At 43.5% G+C, this 19,191-nt stretch overlaps 1 non-coding gene across 1 annotated transcript; it reads left to right on the top strand.

Annotated features, from left to right (window-relative positions):
* Window positions 1–17,765: 17,765 nt before the first annotated feature.
* On the top strand, window positions 17,766–17,855 carry TRNAY-GUA (transfer RNA tyrosine (anticodon GUA)). The gene is given in 2 exon segments: window positions 17,766–17,802; window positions 17,820–17,855. It is a non-coding gene; the product is annotated as a tRNA-Tyr (tRNA).
* The last annotated feature ends 1,336 nt before the right edge of the window (window positions 17,856–19,191 follow it).

Raw genomic sequence — 19,191 nt, forward strand, 5'->3', positions numbered from 1 at the left:
GAGCGAGGATCGCTGACGCTCGGAGTCGCGTAATTATGAAACTTAGTGAAGATGAGCTGTCGGGAGATCTCTATTAGATAGTGCTGCCAACCCCGATAGATAATGTTTCCTATGTGCGCCACTAAGGGGTATTACGTCAGAGAAGTTGGTGTGTTGTGCTCCCAGTGAAATGGCCGAGAAAAGATAAGGACTGGTAAAAATACATGGAAAGTTTTTTGGGGTGGGTATTTTTGTGTGTGATCTAGGTTATTCAGCCCAGTCTTGGAGGAAAACGAAGGTTTTGCATTATCTGGAAAGCTGAAAGGTGGGTAGATACCCAGTAGATAGGGGTTTTGTCACAGTTTCCATTGGCCTTGATTCTGCCATTTGGAAGATGATAGAATTAAGACCTTGTCCAGAAATGAGAGTAAAAAAATATCATTCGTTATTTGTAACTTACTGTTTTTTAAAAGTCTCCTTTTGCACTTGGGGCAGCAGCTTGTGCTGTTTTATGTAAGAATTCCCTATGTACTTTGCACGTAGCTGTTCTTTTAGAAACTTACTTTTTATACAGGAAGGTGTTAGTGGCTGCCATCAGATGGTTCTTACATCTGTAGAAAATCTCAGGTCTGGATAAAGATGTTAAGTGTGCTAAACAGCTTTCCTTCGGGCTAGATGATCGGAATATTTAAACATGTTTTTAGCTGCTTGTAGGAAGGCAGTATTCTAGCAAAGCAGAGGCTGAGCAGAATTAGGCCGTGCCATCTGAGAGACCCGTTCCAAATGCAGCAGAAGAAATAAGTCAGGTAAGAAGCTGCGAGCATGGTGTAGGAGTAAGCGGAGAGTCAAGCCCCTCTGGGGCTTATGACTCAGTGGCCAGGGAGGCTTGGGCAAGCTGAGCAATGAAAGTGGCTGTTACTGTTTGATTTTTGCTTTGTGTGCTGATACACTTTGCAGACAGCATTGCACAAAATACAGCGGCGATGCACACCTGTTCGTATCATCAGCTTCTTCTTTCTCAGGGATGTAGCCCATGGCTAGCGCTGCACATACAGCTGTGCCACATGCGTGTCTGGACATCACTGCAAGAAGCAGTAATGAAATATTCTGCGTCTGAAATAATTTGTGATACAACAGCCAGAATAGCAACACTAATAACTCTCTTATCCTTGGCACAGAAATCAAAATTATAAAGGCCGCTCTTCACTCTTTAAAGAAACAGTTGAGCACTGCTTTAAAGAAAACCTATCTGTTCCTTAACACCAGTACCAGACAGCTTGAAGATAAGGTATGTGGAGAATGGAGCAGCATTTGCACTTCTAAAGACTGTGCAACTAGGCAAGATAACCCTTCACATTGGTGCAATTCTTTCCAGGTATTTACCTGAGAAGTAGTTTGTGCAGTAGTAAAGCCCAATAACTCATCTGCAAACAGGATCTGTTGAAAATGCATCATCTGGCAAAATTCTGGGTGGTTGCGCTCAAAAGTTGATAGCTGCTTATAAGCTTGGACCCGTAATTAATCATGAGGAAGTTAAGAAGGAAAAAAACTGAGGAGAACACGAGCGCCAAGAATATTATCCAAACACGCCTAGAGAAAACAGTGTTCTTTTATAATTATTTTATTAGTAATAATATTTATTTTTTTATTACAGCTAGGGTAATAGCTGGGGTTTCCAGAGAAGCCAGTGGGAGTTGTGTGTGATTCTGAGGTCTGATGGTAGTATCTTAAATGAAAAAGGCACAGTATTGTAACAACAGTGAATGTTGTGAATACAGGAATGAAAAATGGCTGCAAGTTGTAATGCGTCTGCATCAAAGTCAGCAAGGAAAAGGCATGTTACACCCTGTATTATTTGTAAAGTAGGACATAATCGTACAATTAAAGGCTTGTGTCATAGTGGATACACATAGGGAAAACACTGCAACCTTGATATTCTCTTCACGTACTAGGCACAATGAGCTACCTTTTTGTGTGTGTCTTGCTGTGCTAGCAGCCCCGTTGAAATTATGGAATAAAATGGGTAGGCATGGTATGATCTATTCTTTAATAATTGCAAAACACTCTAGGATCTTCAGAAGAAGGATGCTCAAGAACTGTGAAATAGCTTTTATTAGACCAGGGTAGGGGGGTGGTGAGGGGATGGAGAATGATATCATGGGCCCCAGTTCAGACGGTGCTTGTTTAAATCTATCATTTCTGAGTGGGGCACTTAAAGGCACGTTTAATGCCAAGTGTATAAAACCTTGTTGAATAAGTTAAGCATCAGCTGAGTCAGGTGTATGCTCGTATGCAGCTTGCCCTCTTCTCGGCTCTATTAGTCTACAGCCTGGGAGACTAAACTGCGAACAGAGAAAACTTGGCAATGGAGCTGGTTTCTTACCCTGATAAGTTGTAACAGACACATGGGTGATGCTGCCTGTTAATTTAGAAGGCATTTAACACTTAATCATGCTTGTCTAGTACAAGCCAGGAAGGACACTGCTTTCTGCAACCTCTAATTGGGTGCCATCAGTAATGTAAGCCTAAGATTGTCCCAGTCAGCAACTGTATTGCCTAATCAGCACGAGCGTGTGCCCATTGGGGATCAGACATAGATAAGCAGGAGAGAGGGAGAGAGAGAGATCTGAACATTTCTATGAGATGAGCAGCATGTCAGGAGCATAGAGGATGTCTAGATTTATGTGCTTTTTGGCAGCACTAGTGAGCTATTAATCATTTCTCATGAATAGGGCTCTTGTAAATCAGAGGTAGGGAACACATTTCGTGGATAATCATGGCAAAAATGTCAGCTTTGCTATTTGGTCATATGCTGATAGGATGCTTAGCACTGCAGCGGACGCAATCACACACATAAAATCAAAATAGTACTCCCCTTACATGATGAGTGGGAAGCAGGGAGGCAGTAGAGAGGTGAACTTTTCATCAGTGTTTGAGAAGTAGGGAGCTAACGTGTAATAACAGAAAGGGTGACCTATATTTTTTTTAAGGTGAAGCTTTACTGAGGGAGCCAGGGTTGGGTTCAAGTCAGCATCTGGATATAACACAAAACATTTAATAAGACACACTTTGCATCACTTTAACAGCTGGCTGATCGGTTCATGGTTTTCCTTTACTTTTATTGCCCTGCAATTTATGGTATATGGCTCTTACGTGCAAATACCTTATTAGTCACAGGGTTCCTTATTTCATGAAGTATACTGAACGCGCTGTCAGAATTAAATATTGTCAGGATAACGAGCAAGGGTGGGTTTTTTTAGCTTTATCACTGAAGGCAACGTTCAGGGTGAATAGAACAGTAAAAGCAGCTGGAAAGCAAAATGCGGAAGGTCTCCCTTCAAATTGTGCAAGGCACCCGGCCCTTGTGTATTAAACCCATTGCTCAAGGACTGACATTTAAAGAGCTCTTGGAAGTGAGTCCTGTGCGAGGGAGGTGAGACAGAAAAGCCTCACCCAGGGCTTTCCAATGCCAATGCGTTACTTGCTGTAACCAGTCTGAGCTGAAAATCTCAGTGGCTAAATCAGGATTAATGCAGAGTGGTTCTTAGGTTAAATATAATGGTGTCCTCAGTGTACTTTTGGCTTAAGAAATTTCCTAATGTTCATTTCCTTGAGGGAGCATCCCCTCCGCCCCCCCAGCTTGTTCCGTTGGCCTCCAATCCTACGCTGTTTCTCCATAAATTAGCAACATACAGAAATGGAAATGACACGTAACTGTTGTCCAAGTTAATGCTGGTTGCGTCTACAGTGGGGAATGGTTTTCACACAAGTCCCCCGGTTTTGGGTGCAGCCTTGGGTAGCGTCCGTAGGGGTCCTGCCCCTCGCAGGCACTGGGCTGGAGGCTGCCAGGTGACTGCCCCGCACCGCTCTTCCCAATGTGCTGAAGTAACAACCTGTGGGAGATTTTTACTGCATTTCCTTGGAGTTGTGGGAACAAAGTCCAGGCTTTTGAAACTCCCTGGGAAACATCCATAAATCCCCATGAATCACAACCATTTTTAAATCCCCTTTCAAATTAGAAGCCATGGCTTTTGCTCAGGGAAAAAAAGAATAGTGTTTTGAAAGGCATTCATGAGTGAGCTTGTAAACAAAAGTATCCTGATGGTGACTGGTGCCAGTGCTTTTCTCTATTTGGGTCTGCCCAAGACAAATTGGGTCAGAGAAGGGCTTGAGATGGGGATGTGCTGGCCCTACAGGCATCGCCGCATTTGGTGCCGATAATGTGTTCCATGCTGCAGACGCACCCCGATTTCTCATCTCGCCCCTTAAACCACATCAACTGAATTATACTGGAGTATGTCCTTCCACACAGCTAGAATACTGGCTTGTGTTTTTAGAGGAATTTTATTATTACTTTAATTCTTGCCATTTTCAGAGTCGTGAAGCTTAGGGTAACCATAATATAGCTATGGGGATGAATTTGTCCTTAGATAAATTTTATCCACCAGAAGGGGTGCTTTCAGCATGCTTGGTTTCTCAGACAGTCTTAATTCGCTATTGCTTGGCAGTGGGGAATCAGCCAAGTGAGCGATTCCCCTCTCCTTCTCCCTCTTACTTGAAATTCAACATGTCCCATCTACACTTCAGATTTAGTGTTCCTGTGGTGGCTGCAATTCAGGACAATTCAAAAAACAAACAAACAAACAAATAAACCAGAGAACATACTTCTACCAAACAGATATTTTAGCATCTTTTTTTTCTTTCTACGTTTTTGGTTGAGCTGGTTGTCCACGCCTCCACGCCCCCCCTCAAACTTTCCCAATAGGTGTTACTTCATTCATTGTTGTGAAATTAGTGGTCTGATTAATATTCACAGACCTCAGTCACAGTCTTAGAAGTTCTGTAGTTTCTGTTATCACTGTCCCAGGAGCGAGGTCTAAATATCAATGAATTTCTGAAGGTATTGGGAAAGGAGTGGGGTGAAAGTCAAGGTGTTAATATACTATGCTTTTTTTTTTTTCCTTTTGCTTTTTTTCTTAGATGCGAGCTAACACATTTCAGCTGTCCTTTCCTTTAGCTAATTTAACAAACTTGATGTCTTGATGTCTCCTTGTTGCCACAATTCACTACTCCTGCTTCTCCTCTTTCTGCTCCTGGCTTACAGTCCTACCTCTATCGCATTGTCATCCTTGCTTGTGGTACGAGGCTCTGTTAAGGTGTTTGCTTTTGCTGAGTTGCTCTTCTGCCTGTTGGGTGAGTTGAAGCATCTCTGGGCTGGTACAGAGGGAGCAGCGAGAGCACACAGTTAGGAGAGGGGACAGAGGGAAAGAGAGGAGGAGGAGGAGGGATAGGGGAAACAGAGCTGCTTGTTTCACTGCAATGATCTAAACTGTGCCCTTGCCAATGGGTTTGTACAAAGCCAGCTGCAAGGATTTGCTGCGTTTGCCACAGGGACATGAGAAAGAGGTAAAGTCCGTGCCTCAGCCGCTGCGGTTTGATAGCCCAGCGCCCTGTCAGACCTACAGCAGTGGTGCAAAGTCCATCAGTAGATGGTGGTACCCTGCTCCCTCTGCATCTGAGGGAAGTTGCTCCACCGTGGCAAAGGCATTGGATCTGCAAGAGAACCAACTGCCGAGCCCGTACGTCTTGGAGCGGTGCTCGGTGTGGTCCTGATCAGCCACGAAGGACGCCTGCTACTTTTTGTTTCAATTTCACACGCCTGGTGAACGTGCGTGTGTCTGCCTCTCGGACCCATTATCTTTAGAAAATATGGCTGCACAGCACTTTTAAAACCGATTCAGCTACTTCTAATGACTTGTTACTTGGGTGCCAAATAGAATAGGTAGAGCAGGATATTTTTCATCAAGTTCTTATTAAAAAGAATGTAAAAAACATTAATTGATACGAAGCCATAAAGATCTGGGCCTCCAGTTATTCTCAGAGCCCTTAGGGTGAAATTAACCCTCAAGTACAGGCTTTTTTAAGGCTTTTACAGCACGCCAGTCCCATGGGGGGTCTGAATAAAGATGTATTATGGAACAATTTTACTATATAATTTTCAAGTTCAGTATCTGCCTGGATCTTTTCAGTGTTTAGCTGACTTATGATCTTGCAGTACATATATTGATCCCTAATCTTAGACAGATTGGGAGTTCCGACATAAAGCTGCATTAATAAATTTGTCAAGTTGATAAAAACCTGACCCACAATAAAGCAATACTGAAGTCTATGTAGCATATAAATATTTATTATCTACTTATTATATATGAACCTGAGATTAGTCTGGCAGCTATATGTGATATAGTATAATTATGCATATATACACGTTATATATATCATATTATGTGTATGTGTGTAAATATATAATAATTTTAGCCGTTGTGGGGAAAAGTCAGAATAGAGAATGGGGTGGTGAATGCCACCAGTTTTACTTTGTGATACACTGAATAAAGCATGCTTCCAGTCCAGCCTGAAGAAAATATTGCCATGATTTAATATGACATTTCTAACTGAAACGTCTGTAACTTCAGAACAAGAGTAACTGGTTGTACTTTCTTATAATGCTCCTTGTGATTTGATGCAACTTTTCCTCTGTATGTTTTCTTTAATTTTTCTGTTTTATGTGAAAGCTGAACAGACTGAATTTGTTTGTAATTTGGAATTTAAAGCAAGGCTCTTTGTTAAAAGCCCAGAGGAAGTTTCCATATGACTTATGGGCCATTTGGGCTCAATTGAATTTAATGGGTTTCAGCTGCACCTCCACAATGGCTTTGAAGGAAGTGAAGGGAGATCTATAGGTCTTAATTGCTCAAGACTGGCTTGTTTCTCTTGAAAAGGCTGTTTGCAAGAAGCAGGTTGGGAGTATTAAAGTATATATCCTGAAAGGGATGAAGGAACTGCCGTTTGAGGAAGGGGTTAGGATGAAAATAGCTGTAAGACGTTACTCTCAGCAGCTGGACTAGTCAATCTGAACTGGTCCATGCTAAGTCCTTGTTTGTTTGCTTAAAAATAATCAAATAATTGGAGGGCATGGCTAAGCCAAACTTCCTTTATCGTGCTTTCAAGAAAGGAATGGAGATCTGAACTGACAAGATAAATTAGGCTGAGACCAAAAGAGAAACCCAAACAGATAGTCCCCTTGGCCTTCTCTCATGCTGGTTGACAGACATGAGTTTTTGAGTCAGCAGGTGAACCATGACTTCTAAGAGCAGTGGTTTGTTTATTCTTCCACTCTACAAAGCATTTCAGTGGAACAGAACAAATCTAACTGGGCAAATTTCCATTTCTATTTCATATTTCCTTCTGTATGTGCATTGCCAATTGGCCTTATAGACTGTTGTTACGAAGTTTGCTAGCATTATCCCTGGCTTCGCATTAGGAGGTGTCTGACCCAGAAGAATCTCTTATGACCCTGTTTTCCAGGCAGGCAGGAGAACATGTGAAACACAAAGTTAAGAATATAAAGGAACTATTGTCTCATTCAAGATAAGCCAAGAGACCATATTACAGGAAGTTAACCTTTGGTGTACTCTATCATTTTGGCCGGCATCATACAGGCAAGTAGGAAGGGGACATTCTCCTGAGGTACCCAGCAGATGAATGCCAGATGGTACTGTCATAATACACAAAAAATAGCTAAATACCTACCGGTTGTGTTCAGTACAGAGGGAACATTTTTCTTTTTCCGAATCCTGCAGGGCAGAACTCAGACAAGCATCTTAATGCAAACATTGCAGTAACTGAAATGTGAAGCTGGAAATCCAAAGAATTCTCCAAAAGCTTTAAGTAGCTTTTTAGGCTCGAATTCATGTTGGGCCTAATGGATCCTCAAAGGGGAGAATGGTTTATCAGAGGCAAACAGTTTAAGTACAGCGTGTTAATGTGGTAGGTAAATGGGAGTTTGTTACATCAAATAGGGAGGCTTGATGAAGAACAAAATGACGGAGCTTTGCTGATGAGGCCAGCACTGCCTACATTGTATAGCTAAGTAGATCCAATCCCCAGCCTAGTGCCTAGGTCAAATTGAGGGCTTTAATTTTCTGTCGGGAAGTTTCTTCCTTGGTGGTTTCTGAATCTCGGTCAGGAAGGTGTAGAGAAAAATCTCAGGCCACCGTCACCACCAGCACAGTGATGCAGCAGTGCCTAGCTGAGGGGAAATGTGTTTACTTTTCCCATGTTAAAATATGTCCATTTCAATTTCCATGCAAGATTATAAGAACAAAAATATGCTTCCCTTTAGGGGAATGGCATTTGGCTAAATAGCGTGCGTTGCTACAAACCTTAGATGCGAAGGGACGCATGCAAACATTTACACAGAAGACCATTATGGATGTGGAGCTGGGTCTCAGTCCTATAGGAAAAAATATTTCTGGCTGCTTGGCTCTTTCAGACTATGAAATTTATTGCCTACAGATAGAGGCCGAGTAGGTAGGTGTGGTGCCGTGACAGAAACGGAACGGTTAGCTCAGCCCTTCATCATTTGTCCTTAAATCCTCTCCGTGAGGCTTTATACAGCCTGTTTTCCTAATAGCTGAGCTTACTCAGTTTGCTGAAGCAATAAGCTTGTATATGCATGCCTCAGTCATTATTGTTCTGTATTCTGGCCTATTCAAGATTAGAGAAGTCTTCCTCAAAGCTTCCCAGAAATACTGCTAACGTTTGTCTGTTCATTGTCTTTGGTGGTTGTATCTTCTTTCGTTAACTAGAGTAGCTGGTGTCGAAAATCAAACAGAAGGTAATAGACCACAGCGAGCTGTCTGTTGCTGCAGATGGAGGATACCTCTAGGATTTGGGTCAGAAAACACTTGGCAAGCGTCCCTCTGAATTCTTCTTGTCACATGTTGAGGAAGCCTGCTTAGTGGCAGGGGTGAAGAAGGAAGCTGAAATCTTAAAATGGCTGCAATATGATTTTTTTGTTGTTTAGCATCAAAGCTATTTACAGCGTATCTTGCCAATTTATTCATACTGTTGCTGTCATGGGTTTTTCCTGATTCTTTGCATTCAGAACAGGAAAAAGCCCCCGCCCCCCTCCCCCAGTCCCATTTAAGGTTGCAACAGCTGGAAAAAGGAGGCTTACTTACGCCCCCTTTAGAACTGGACCTTGTGGAGGTACTGTAAGAAGCCATTTGTTTTCCTTAAACACAGTTCAGCTTCACACACAGTTCAGATGGTTTCCACTTGAAATTCCTGATCTAGACCAAATAGCTCTCAGCCTTGACTGCTGAGCTGTGAAGGGGCTCCCCCTGCCCCGTGCCTCCCCGAGCCCACCGTGCTCCGGGCTGGGGAAGGCAGAGAGCTCACAAAGCCTGCCCGCTTTCGCCTGCTTGCAGACACACCTTCAAAAGCTCTGGCACCCCTCCTTTCGCTGCGCTTGCAAAAAGAATCACAGAATGTGTTGGGTTGGAAGGGACCTTTAAAGGTCATCTAGTCCAACCCCCCTGCAGTAAGCAGGGACATCTTTAACTAGATCAGGTTGCTCAGAGCCTCATCAAGCCTGGCCTTGAATGTCTCCAGGGATGGGGCCTCCACCATCTCTCTGGGCAACACGTTCCAGTGTTTCACCACTCTCATTGTGAAGAACTTCTTCCTAATGCCTGATCTAAACCTACCCTGCTCTAGTTTAAAACCATTGCCCCTTGTCCTATCGCTACATGCCCTTGCAAACAGCCCTTCCCCAGCTTTCCTGTAGGCCCCTTCAGGTACTGGAAGGCCGCTATAAGGTCTCCCCAGAGCCTTTTCTCTTCTCCAGGCTGAACAACCCCAACTCAGCCTGTAAAGAAGTGGAGCGGTATTTGAGGGAGTCCTCCTCCTTTTCTTTGGAGGCCCTCTTTATCAGGCATTCTGCTGTTTGGGCATAAGCTTGAGGTTTGCAAGCCTGCAGAGTCACTGGGTGTAAAAGTGACAATCAGGCAGATCTGCATGGACGAAAAGGGAAAAAGTAGTGAGTTGTACTATTACACTGCCTGTACCCGCACTGCTCTGGAAACTAAGATCTCGTATTGTTTATAGTTCTTCAGTACAGTCTTTTAAGCAAATACCTCTTTTTTTTTTTTTTTTGCCTCTTCTAGAGCATGAATGGGTACATAAGATTCGAGATGGATGGGTGGATAGTGGCAGAGGTGTTGGACCCTACTGCACTACTCTAACCATTGGCTTACGGACTCTCATGTCCAGGTAGTCCCTTTTCCCTAGGAAAGGTTAGAAATTGTCAATGCTCCAACACCATTCTTTGCCAGAGAATGGTTCCTTGATGGAACTGAAGCTGCTGTGGCTGCAGGCAGGGGAAGAGGATGCTGCAGGCATGAGGCTGGCCTGGAAGGAGGAACCGTAGAGATAGGAGAATGCTTGTGTTTTGGTCCAGGTCCTGGAGGTGCTGAGACTGTATTGCCCTGACTTTGTCACGATCCTTTATCTTTATGGGGACCTGCAAATCCCATTTATCAATCACAGTGCAGTATACCAGCAGCTTGTTTCACATTTGACCTGTAGGAATTATGTCTGTGTATCATCTGGAGAAGCAATTGGTACATATACACCAAAGATGACCAGACTCCTTTATGTTGCCATACCTGTTGCATTGCTCATTGACCCACAGGATTACATTAGGAGCTATGGAAATGCATAATCAAAATCATAACATTTCAAGATGCAGATTTAAATATATCATATGCATTTTTTCTTAGAGAGGGAAGGAACTTATTTTGGTTTATATTTTCAATAACGTATATTATTTTTTGTGGCTCAAAACCATGTAAAATTAAAAAATGAAACAAATGAAAAGGCACAAAGACTTTTGTCCAAGAAGCCCACAAACTAAATTTAGACTGAGGTGATGAGTTAGGTTAATAAACAGGAGTGGGGCAGTAGGTTAAGGAAGAACAGGGGTTACAGAAATAAGATTACATGTGGTATGTCCGATGCACCCTGATACGCTTCCTTATGCCCTTCTCTAGCCAGATGCTGCAGAGAAATGGCAAAAGATTTGCTCTCAGGGGCAGGGAAATATCATTGTGGTGTTTGGTTTGCAGTGCTTAGTTCAGTGGGATGCTAATCCCTGTTTGAGGTCCCTGAGTGCTATAGCAACACAAATAATACACAAAACATAGTAGCAATAAGATCACAGAATCACACACAGAATCACAGAATGGTTCGGGTTGGAAGGGACCTTAAAGATTATCTAGTTCCAACCCCCTGCCCTGGGCAGGGACACCTCCCACTAGACCAGGCTGCTCAAAGCCCCATCCAGCCTGGCCTTGAACACCTCCAGGGATGGGGCATCCACAGCTTCCCTGGGCAACCTGTTCCAGTGCCTCACCACCCTCACAGTAAAGAATTTCTTCCTGATCTCCAATCTAAATCTCCCCTCTTTCAGTTTAAGACTGTTACCCCTCATCCTATCACTACACTCCCTGATAAGGAGACCCTCTCCGCCTTTCCTGTAGGCCCCCTTTAGGTACTGGAAAGCTGCTGTAAGGCCTCCCCGGAGCCTTCTCTTCTCCAGGCTGAACAACCCCAGCTCTCTCAGCCTGTCCTCATAGAAGAGGTGCTCCAGCCTTCTGATCATCGTCGTGGCCCCCGGCTGGACATGCTACCTTAGCCCAGCTCCTTTCTGAGTGCTGCGCCCCTTTTTTTTGGCTGAGCCTAACCTAAGAAAAAAGGACTGTGCAGCTTGTAGGGATGCAGACGTTATTTTGTGTTTGTTCTTACCTTTGAAGTTTGCTCATCCCTTTCAGAAAGGATGTTTCCAGGTGTGACTAAATTTGATATTAGCCCCCTCCCTGCTCCCTGTTTGATATATAGAATATCAGAAATGTTTGGATCTGATTATGTAGAGGTAGGAATACCAGAAAAGAGGACCATATAACAACTCAGCATAGTTTGCAGCTCAACTTCTAATAAGGAAGTGGGAATAGGACGGATGATTTTATTTCTTAAGAAGACAGGAGTTCTCAAGAGTCATTCCCAGAAACACAGATGCTTGCAAAAGAGGCATTGGAAGACACTCATGCCTGACCAAAGGTTTTTGCTTCTGATGGCTGAAGTGAAGCCCAGGCTTGAAACTGTTCTTCCTTGGCCTGCTGAGCACTGGTGGGTCCAGGTCTGTCACCACCCAGCAAAGCTTGCCGGAGTCAAGGTCAGTAGCTTCGTGGGCTATGAAATATGTGATTTGCTCCATCAGGATTAGTGTGTGCAGTTCGCTCCAATACGCTGGTCTTTGGAATTTAAAAATAACCTGGAAAAGTCAAATTGTGTTTAGAGGTTAGTTTTACATGTGGTCTGAGCCCAGTGTTCATGCCTTAGACATGCTTCTAACATATTTTGGCCATATTGTGAGGTGTTAAAAGTTTAGCTGGAAAAGACTTTAAACACTGCTGCATTACTGGTTTGGGCCCCACAGTGGCCATCATTCTCCACTCCTTTACCTGTTATTTCACCCTATAAGTCCAACTCCCTCCAGAAGCACGAACTCTCATGCAGCTGGTAATGCTTATGCATCCAAGTAATGTGGATTTGGGTCCAGAAGACATGGTCAGAGTTTGTCTAATTAGCTTCCTGTCACTATAGCCAAGGCAGAAATTTAAGGTACAGTAACTCATTTTATAGTCATTCTATCTGGCACTGAATATAGATTGGAAAAATTCTTTGCTTGAGCAAGATGTGTGGTAATATTGTTATGCTATATTCAAGCGCTCTTTGAAAATAAATTAGATTCTCATGAGTGCGAGAGACTAGTATCCCCTACCACAGTCAGACCTGACACAGGCAAGTCTCCTCCTTACTCAGAACTGCTAAATTCTGTGAAGAGGAAAACCAGCCAAAAAGTTTGTTTTTTTTTTTTTTTTTTTTTTGTGACCCCTAAAGGATTTGGTCTTTAGAAAGGCTAGATAAAGCATTAGCTGTGGGCAGAACATCTTAGGAACCACACCTGTTCCCCAGGCCTGTGCACGCACATCTCCCCATGCCAAATCAAGCTGGTGTATCAAAAAAGGGACCCAAATATTTAGGGCAGAAATCCTCGCTCCACTTGTAAGTTCTGTTTTTCTTCTGGTGCTTCCTCTCAGGCTCCAAAAGCTGCCCCTTAAATGCTGCTTGTGAATGGAAAAAATTATGCACTTTCAAATTCTCTCCTGGGGAATGAGGGCTCATATCTCTCCCTCTCACACTGATACTGTAATTTCACACTTTTTTTTTTCGCCAGCAGTTGAGCGTCTCCTCGTTATATATGACATGCATGTTTCATTTTCATTAGGGCTTTTATAGTTTGAGAGGCCTGATGAGCAAGGGAAAGCGAAGTGGCTGGGTGGAAGGGCTGCCTCCTGAAGGGAGGTGGCTGCAGGAGGCGGTGGGCTCTCCCATGTCCCAAATAGTGCCGCCACCCTTCCCAAGGTGATGCAGGGTTTTGCTGACAATGAAGCCTCCAGTGAGACCGCAGCCTTTATTACTGCTATTGCAAAGCTGTATGTATACACAGCGGGAAGAAACAGGGCTGGAAAGTGGAAGGTAGCAATCAGAAACACCCTCCTTTGCTTTGCCGTAGGGATGAGACCAGGGCATAGAGAGCCTATGGGTAATTAGCTGAGCTTTTGCTTAAACTAAAGAAGTCCAATGTGGTACTTGTTGGATGGAAACTAAGCTAAACTAGGTAGGGACCAGGCTCTCTGATGACTTATGATTAAGGCAGCTAGGAGCTAGTCCACTGTATCTGAATAATGTCATGGTTAATTGCCACCCAGTTATCAAAACTGTCTGGGCTTATCATCATCTTAGAAGAGCTCACACATTCTTAGTCTCATCTCTCACCAGGAGAAGGGCAAGATGTGGAAGCCTTTGTGGGACAGAAGATGGAAATGCTGCTTGCTGCATTTTGTAGCTTGACTTACTATGGCTGGACATTTAACTTGTTGAAGAATAGTTTGACAATTACATGGAGGCTACTTCTTTCCATGCCCGCCGATGGGGTGAGCTCTCAGGCATTTGTATAATTGTTACTGGCTGCTGGTGCTAAACTGTTTGCTTGAAGAGGTTGTGCAGTCTGAATCTGATGTCTGGGCACTGCCATGGGTCTTCGGTCTTTGTGCTTTAATTGCTTGTGGCACTGACCATACACAGGAAGAAAAATGAATTAAAATAATTTAGCTGTATAGAAAGTATTTTTGTATTAAAAGCCACCCCAGACCTGTAAGGTTGTCATGTAGCAAAATTAAGCTAGGTTTATCTGTGGGTAAGCACATACAGCTTAGGTTTTGAATACTCAAAGGATACTTTCCTCTGGATGTCTATTACTGATAATGGTGCAGCATCAGAAGCATTAAACGGGTTTTCTGAGCACGACAAAAACTGATAGCTGTAAGTAATGGCCTATAAACTCCGCGTTTCCTGAAATGCAACCCACACTGAGGCGATGCAATCAAACTTCTTTTATATGAAACCTTCATGTACGCTCCCAATTCTTTTCCTTCTGCATTCCCACCTTGCTGCCCCTTGGCATTCATTCACTGCTGACATGTTATTAAAGTTGTCTCTGAAGCTGGCCCAAGGAGTCGTACATATTATTTACATCACAACAGAGCCTGGGAGCATCAGACAGGGCTGGGGGTCTGTTGTGCCAGCTGCTATTCAGCCTTTAAGTACAAAGATAGTCCGGCCCAAAGAGATTTCTATCTTGAATTTTAACAGGTAGACAGAGGGAGATGATTGTTTCCTGATGCTTCAGACTCTTCATTCAAGTTGCTGTGAGTAGCAGTCTTTAGGAAAACCTCCTTCTCTCTTGCAAGGGTATCATACAAGACTGCCAAATTGAGATATGCTGAGTTCATCAATAGCTGGTGGTGCAGAAGCCACAGCAGCCAACCAGTGGCGTGTAACACTCCCCCGGGTAGAAGTAAAGTGAACACAAAGATTTCACAAATTCATTGCGAGTCCAATGCGATGCTCATATTCAAAGCATGTGCGTATTTCCACCTCAAAAGAAAGAAAACAATCCCCCTAAATCCCTCAGAATCAACCAGATTTTTTAAAGCTTTTCTGTGGAAAAAACCCTTTAAACCATTTAAAGCCATGTCAGAAAGTAAGTATACAAAACACTGGAGACCATCATATGCTAATATGAGTTTAACAAAACACAAAGCATTACCAAGTGTAATTACACAGTCCAGCTGTTAGTAGCTTTACCTCTGGCTGTTCTCCATCCTGCTTTCAAGCTACATCCTTTCCTTTCATCTTATTCTACACCACATGAAACAGGTGAGCTGTTCCCTTTCTATAGCTCAGGGCTCCAGTCACATGGCTCTCAAAGCTTGGTATCTTCATTTAATCAGTTAAAAGAATCGAAATAATCAGAGATCTTTCATGAACTCCATGCCAAAATTTAATTCTGTTAAGCATTCAAAGCTTACCAAGTTCAAAAAATCAAGAAAAAAAAAAATTAATTTTTCCTAGGAATATCTACTTTGAAAAGCTGCCCTGGGGGGTACATTTGTAGTTTAGGAGAATCTCTCTTACAAATCACCCATACATCACCGCTAGCAAGTTCCACAAAAAGAGAACTCCAATGCTTTTTATTGTCAAGGCAACACTGTGGTTTCTGCATCCCATTTGTTCATGCATAGATAGTAACAGCATCCACTTTTTATCTGATTCCATTTGAATTTTTATCTTGACTTAACTGCTAATGATTTCTAACAGGAAAGTACAAGCTGTTTAGGGTTATCTTCACCAATAACAACTTTTGACAGCAAAGAGATGGTGATACTTCCTCGTAAGTCTGTATTTGGTACCTCACCAGTGGATTATATGACAGTGCCAATATGTTAAACTGGATAGAGCAGTGATTTTCAGTTTTGGGGTCCTTGAATGCATGTATGGGACTGGCAAATTATTTTTAAGGGGTCTGTGAAAGGTGACTCAGATAAGGCAGGCTCGTGACAATAGGCTTAAGTTGGCTTGAAAGCAGCCTGAAGTGCCCCTGGAAAATGCTGTGGGGTCTGCAAACTGGAAAAGATTAGAGCCCTGGGGCTACGCTATCTGCTCTGATTTAGGAGCTTGGGTCCATGTTATCTGTTGTGCCATTCTTTCTCCAGCACAAGATTAACCTCACATTGTCACATATGGGTATCTTGGGGCCCTCCTCCACCAAGACCATCTGACCCCAGAGAGTGCAGATATTGCCAGGGGAGACATCGTATTGAGTTTCTATCAAGATCTGTGCTGCTTTTAGCAGTAGAGGAGGCTTAAGATGTCTGTTAGTATGAAAATAAATAAAATATGTGGGGGGAGTTTGATTGTGAAACAGAGAGCTGTATTTTCCAAACAGAGAAGTACGTGATGCTAGTTTTGCTGTGAGTTCATCTGCTCTGTGAAGTCACCTTCCTGACATGGGGGTCACTTTTGTATATGTTTGCTAAAGACCTCCAGAGATCATCTGGTCCAACCTCTTGCTCCAGACAGGGTAGACTCGAAAGTTAGGTCAGGTTGCTCAGGTCTGTGTCCAGTCAAACTCTGAGTATCTCCATGAGTGGAGATTCCACTCTCTGGGCAACCTTTGCAGTGGTGAAAATTTTTACTTTTATGGTATTTTTCTCCCTTTATGTCTCATTAAAATTTCTGTAGTGGCAGCTTCTGCCTGTTTGCCTTCCATCCTCTCACTGTGTACCTCCAAGCAGAGCCTATCCCTGCCTTCCGCATACTCTCCCATTTGGTAGTTGCAGACCGCAGCATGATCACCCTTTGTCTCTCTCTTCCCACGGTAGATAAGCCCAGCTCTCTCTGCCTCCCCTCCTACATCATGTGCTCCAGCCCCCTGACCATCTTGGTGGCCCTCTCCACTAGACTCATTCCAGAATGTCCTCATCTGTCTTTACCAGGGAGCCAAGGCAGGACACAACATTCCCAATGCAAGCTCAAAAGTGCTGAATATAGAGGAGCGATCGCTTCCCTCAACCTGCTGGCTACACGCTTACTGAAATAGCCCAGTGTTTGAGGTTGAGTCACAAGGAGGGGGCGGAGGTAAGCATGGGTAAAGGATGGATATGCTGTAGGGCACTGAGGTAACAGGGCTACACACACCCCCATCGCAAGTAGGATGGCTTGGTTTCGGCAAACAGGGTGTCTGCTCACAGCTTTCCGCCCCACCCTGCTGCTCAGACCGAGGAGATGCTCGTGAATCACTGTAATTCAGAAAGAGTCTAGTTGGCTTTCAGTTGCCACAGCTGTGAGCTGCGGCACTCACACAGATGATTCACAAAGGGCTCATCCTCCCAGGGGCTGGGGAGGCCACCGGTTTCAATGCCAGACATTGCAACCTCCTCTGTGTATGAGGGGTCTTACATGCACCGCAGGAATCGGTGGGATTTGAATTACAACCTCCGTGGTTATTCCTTTACGTCTTTTTCCTGTCTTCCTCTGCATTCGCTATGGAAGCTGTTGGGGAGTGTGTTAACTGGTTTGTTTGCTATTTTGTTATTGGATTTGGCTGAAGAACTGTTGTGGGGAATTGTGTGGAGGGGAGTTCTCCCTCTTCTCCTAGCTCAACATAGGAAATGTGGCAAGGTCATCAAAGGGTGGGCAAAATTCTTTGTCAAGCCGTAGACAGATTTCATATGGGTCATGACAGGAACTCCAACCTTAACGCTACCACCACCAACAGTCTTACAAGAGCTGTGAACTATTTGGCAGAAAACTGGCAGTTTTGTAACCAAAATCCAATTTTGCAGGGAAGTTAGCTTTGTGCCTTTTTTTTTTGGATAGTATTTTGCTGTTGTGAAAAGCAATACATATGGAAACCCATTAGAGCCTAAGGCTATTGTTGATACAGTCTTGACTCATTCTTGGCACCTTTTCTCCATCTTCCTTCGATAGCTCAGCTGGTAGAGCGGAGGACTGTAGGCTGTCTGTAGAAAGTAATCCTTAGGTCGCTGGTTCAATTCCGGCTCGAAGGAAAGGTTTTGGGTTTTGTCTTTCACTTATTTCTGGAATTTACAACTTTGCAGAACTGTCCTTTCCAACCATATGCCCCTCTACAACCCCGTGAGAAATTTAGTCTATTTAAAACATACCACTTTTAAGGATTTCCTTTTCACTTCCCTCCTTGTCTGCTTCAGCTGGTTGTTACAGCTATGGTGCTTTGACCATTGCCACCTCTCTACCTTATCAGTTGATGCCCATTGTATGAGCTTCTCTTCTGCAGGGGCTCAACACCTTCCACAGACCCTTGTAAGCTAGAGCAGACCCACAGTGCAGAGCTTGTAGAGCCTCTTTTAGCTGAGTTGCGTCCAGTTATTTGTGTCTCCTTGTTGCTGGCTTCACCCCTTTTCCCGTTCTTCAGTTTTGAAGTTCTGAGGTTTTGAGGGGCGAGGGACTAAGACAGATGGGGAAGAAAAATGTTTTTGTGATGACAAGAACACCATGATCATTCATCTCCAGGTGCAGCCACTACATGCAGCTATAATCATTGGCCTCGTGAGAGGGTTATGAATACCACCGCGAACACTGCCGAGGTGTATCATTTCCACGCACTGTCCATTTCAATCAAGAATTGTAAAGGTTGGGGCCGGTTACAAAGGAAATGGCTAAGAAAGAGGCAAGAGAGCCGTATGAAAGGACGCCACAGGCTGGGTTAACGAGACATTCTAAAGACTCATTCATACAGAAACCAACATCAGAAACTTTCAGAGAATAGAAAACAGGGCACTGTGATCTGTTAAAGAAAATTTTGTTTCACAGAGGAAGCTGACTCACTTTCACAAGACACAATCAGCTCTGAGAGATCTGTAAGAAGCTTTATTAAATAAAAGATTAGAGGTTTTTAGATGTTTACATTAGATGAGATGACATTAGGGATCCAAATCCCGAAGCTCATGCAAAGCTTCTCATGCAAAGCGTCTCCTCATGCAAAGTGCAGTACTGAGGTGAACAAAGATAGGAGACGGAGGTGGCAATTTTGTTTCGTTGCTTACCTTTCGTTGTGGTATAAATATACTTAGTGTTGTTCAATAAGAAATATTTGCTGTAAGTTGGAGTCAAATGCCTCAAGGAACCAGTACTAAGCTAGAATGAACAATCAAGTGACTATATGTAATTCCAGTATTTTAAAAGTTGGTTTTTTTTTTTTTTTTTACTAATTAGCATCACATCAATGACCATCAATCATAGTAGAACACTAGTTTTCTTTTTCCTTCCAAATCCAGCTGCATTAATTCCTCTTCAGCCTGCACAGCAGTACACACAGCTTCATAACTGTAATGGGTCTTCAGCACAGGGAGGCACAGGACAGGA

The sequence above is a fragment of the Rissa tridactyla genome, chromosome 2 (assembly GCF_028500815.1).
Source record: "Rissa tridactyla isolate bRisTri1 chromosome 2, bRisTri1.patW.cur.20221130, whole genome shotgun sequence".
NCBI classification, from domain to species: Eukaryota; Metazoa; Chordata; class Aves; order Charadriiformes; family Laridae; genus Rissa; species Rissa tridactyla.